Genomic DNA, 4,402 nt, shown 5'->3' on the forward strand with positions numbered 1-4,402 from the left:
TCTTGTATCACTGGTGGTCAGTGTATCTTGTAGTGTAACAAACATGTCTTGTATCACTGGTGGTCAGTGTATCTTGTAGTGTAACAAACATGTCTTGTATCACTGGTAGTCAGTGTATCTTGTAGTGTAACAAACATGTCTTGTATCACTGGTGGTCAGTGTATCTTGTACTGTAACAAACATTGACACCTGTGTAAATTCTCAATGTTTAAATTTCACTTTTTAATAAACAACAATTTAGTGTACACATTTCTATAAAATGAGATTAATCCAAGTCTCAAAAATATAATAATACCAAATAACTTACCGCACATGATGAGATTGGAAATAGTCTCATACAGACAACATGTTTGGACGTGTTTACCGTGTCATCTTCAGAAGTGCAATATTTTGCAAAAATCACACTAATTTATACCCTTTCAAAAAAATCACCATAATACAATTTACCTATTAAAGAATTTCATGTCATCTGCTGACAATATTTATTCTATATTTTAAATTTACTTTTTTTATATATGATAATCTCAAGAGATCCATATATATTCATACTAATGACATTTAGAGGTTGTACTAAAATAACAGTTTTCCCATTAAATTGTGTGTTTAGTTTCATTAATATGTTCTGTTAAAGGTGAAATAGTAATATTATAAAATGTTAAAAACAGTTTTTACTACATTTTATTCCATAATTTGTGACTAAGTCTGGTTCATATCTCCATTTTCTTACCTTGTTTTTCATTTTCTTTACTTCTGCTTCTGCCAATGCCTGTTTATACTGGACCTGTAACAACAAACATTTTAAAGAGTTGATATGATTACAGTACTTATATATATTGTGAACTGTGGTTTCTGTTTGAGCATTCGTATGTCTCCTGTTTATGGAGGCCGCTTCCCACACTTCAACATTCACTTTTGAAACGTCACTGGGGACGGGTACTTTTGCTTGTTATTGCACACTTTATGCATTATACACTATTAACCCTTTTATTGCTGTCACACTGTAGTACCTACAGTGTGAAGCAAATGTTTGGAAAGTGGTGTACTGTATGACAAAACAGGTAACCAATATATTTCAATCTGTGGTTTTTAAATAAGACCCAAAAGTAATGGCAACACAAGAAACCCTTTTATTTTTCTGTTGGTTGTCAGATATCTCTAAAACAAGATCTTTTTTCTCAGATTATTCTTGTTTGGCATAATTACTTGTTTCACTTACCAAATAGTTGATAAAATACAGAAAGATTGGAATAAACAAATGTTGATAAAATACAGACAGATTGGAATAAACAAATGTTGATAAAATACAGACAGACTGGAATAAACAAATGTTGATAAAATACAAACAGATTGGAATAAAAAAAATGGGTGAAGATGTCCACACAATGACTGGTGACTGACGCAGGAGAATGTACTTTACAATCACATCGATTCAAGATGGCCATATTATGACTGGTGACAAATGGAGGAGAATGTACTTAACAATCACATCGATTCAAGATTACCACACTACGACTGGTGACTAATGCAGGAGAATGTACTTTACAATTACATCGATTCAAGATGGCCATATTATGACTGGTGACTAATGCAAGAGAACGTACTTTACAATCACATTGATTCAAGATGGACACACATTTTTCTTCTTTAAACAGATCACAGACAGACAACTCTAATGCAGGTCATTATGATGATCAAACTTCCATAAAAAACATTATTATCTTTTCAAGTTCTATGCGTGTCCCATAAAAAGTTGCAGACCAGATTCTACACAAACATTAGAGCACTTACCTCTTTAAGCTTAACTCTTAAAGTATCCAAATCAAAGTCGGGAGAGGTAGAATTACTGCTATCAAACACTTCTACAGTCGAACCATCCTCCCCTTCTTCGGGTGTGGAACCAAGAGAACTGTCCAATGACTGTGGAGGCTAAAAAAAAAGAGTTGGAAGAATGAAACAAACAATAATGAACTTCTACTTCATGTTTCTTTAACAGTATATATAAATATGTATCTAGAGAGAGTCACTGACTGTATCACAAAAACAATAATACACTTCTACTTCATGTTTCTTTAACAGTATATAAGTATGTATCTAGAGAGAGTCACTGACTGTATCACAAAAACAATAATACACTTCTACTTCATGTTTCTTTAACAGTATATAAGTATGTATCTAGAGAGAGTCACTGACTGTATCACAAAAACAATAATACACTTCTACTTCTTGTTTCTTTAACAGTATATAAATATGTATCTAGAGAGAGTCACTGACTGTATCACAAAAACAATAATACACTTCTACTTCATGTTTCTTTAACAGTATATAAGTATGTATCTAGAGAGAGTCACTGACTGTATCACAAAAACAATAATGAACTTCTACTTCTTGTTTCTTTAACAGTATATAAATATGTATCTAGAGAGAGTCACTGACTGTATCACAAAAACAATAATACACTTCTACTTCATGTTTCTTTAACAGTATATAATTATGTATGTATATTATACTAACAAGATTATCAGTCATGGTTCTGTCGGATATAGTATTATACTAACAATATTATCAGTCGTGGTTCTGTTGAATATAGTATTATACTAACAAGATTATCAGTCATGGTTCTGTCAGATATAGTATTATACTAACAAGATTATCAGTCATGGTTCTATTGGATATAGTACTAGACTAACAGTTTCATCAGTCATGGTTCTGTTGGATATAATATTATACTAACAGGTTCATCAGTCATGGTTCTATTGGATATAGTATTATACTAACAAGAATTACAGTCATGGTTCTCCTGGATATAGTACTATACTAACAGGTTCATCAGTCGTAGTTCTATTGGATATAGTATTATACTAACAAGATTATCAGTCATGGTTCTCCTGGATATAGTACTATACTAACAGATTCATCAGTCATGGTTCTATTGGATATAGTATTATACTAACAAGATTATCAGTCATGGTTCTATTGGATATAGTACTATACTAACAAGATTACTAAAAGCTATACTACAGCAACTGATTAGTTTATCATACCATCTGATATAATACTTTACATTACACTGACAGTAAGACACCAATAAAAATGTTTTGACCCCGAAATAGTTCAATAAGTTGATGAGCGTAGAAAGCTTCGAAACCTTACCTGTTGATGATTGTCCTGTAAATAATGTTGTCCTGTAGGTTTGTGATGAGAATCCAGTTCTCTGTCTGCTTTCAGTGACTGTGATATTAGTTGTGCTATCTCACTGTTGGCACTGTCTTTTTCACGGCCAATGACAAATCTATGAATAAAAAATATGAATTATCTTGCATTTCCTTAAATATATAGCAGATATGAGTAGTAAAATACTATATATATATATTTACTGTAATGTTACTAGTAACCTTCTGGCTGTATGGGGAGGCAGGGGGTAGAAGAGTTATTTTACTGATGTTACCAGTGACCTTCTGGCTGTATGGGGAGGTAGGAGACAGAAGAGTTATTTTACTGATGTTACCAGTGATCTTCTGGCTGTATGGGGAGGCAGGAGACAGAAGAGTTATTTTACTGATGTTACCAGTGACCTTCTGGCTGTATGGGGAGGCAGGGGTAGAAGAGTTATTTTACTGATGTTACCAGTGACCTTCTAGTTGTATTTTATCAATAGTCTCTTTCTTTGTGAATGTTGGTGAAAACCTTTATTGGCTTCTGATTTTATCTTAATAGAGCAGAGAAGGTGAATATCATGGCAGTAGATAAGAGCTGGACTTGATAAAAAGCCTTCTTGTGTGAGCTTGTCAGCTTCATCGTTTAGCTTTACCCATGCATGGCCTGGTATATAAATCTAAGTGATACTCGTAATTACTCTGCAGTTACTTTGTTTTCTTACATCCATGACTTTGAATTTTATGCAGTACTGCCTGTGGGTCAGTCACAAATGTTAAGTTTGAGACACTGTCTATTTTTCGGTTTTTTGCTTTCAGAAATTGCGAAGAGAGCTTGCTTGACAGTTTACAGTTACATCCAGTTACTGCTTGAATGTTCTACCAGCCTTATGCAGAATGTTGTTGCTCTGTGTTGTCTGATAACTTATGGTGTAGGAAACATCTACAGGTGTAAGGTGGCTGTCCACAATGGTGTAGGAAATATTTACGGGTGTAAGGTGGCTGTCCGAAATTGTGTAGGAAACATTTACAGGTGTAAGGTGGCTGTCCAACATGGAGTAGATAATATCTACCGGGTGTAAGGTGGCTGTCCACAATGGTGTAGGAAACATTTACAGGTGTAAGGTGGCTGTCCAACATGGAGTAGATAATATCTACGGGTGTAAGGTGGCTGTCCACAATGGTGTAGGAAACATTTACAGGTGTAAGGTGGCTGTCCAACATGGTGTAGGAAACATTTATAGGTGTAT

General features: G+C 34.0%; 1 pseudogene; it reads right to left on the reverse strand.

Moving 5' to 3' along the window:
- Positions 1-4,402, reverse strand: part of LOC106474584 — a 40,882-nt pseudogene that overhangs the window by 19,006 nt on the left and 17,474 nt on the right.

This window comes from Limulus polyphemus, unplaced genomic scaffold (genome assembly GCF_000517525.1).
Source record: "Limulus polyphemus unplaced genomic scaffold, Limulus_polyphemus-2.1.2 Scaffold7403, whole genome shotgun sequence".
Lineage (NCBI taxonomy): Eukaryota > Metazoa > Arthropoda > Merostomata > Xiphosura > Limulidae > Limulus > Limulus polyphemus.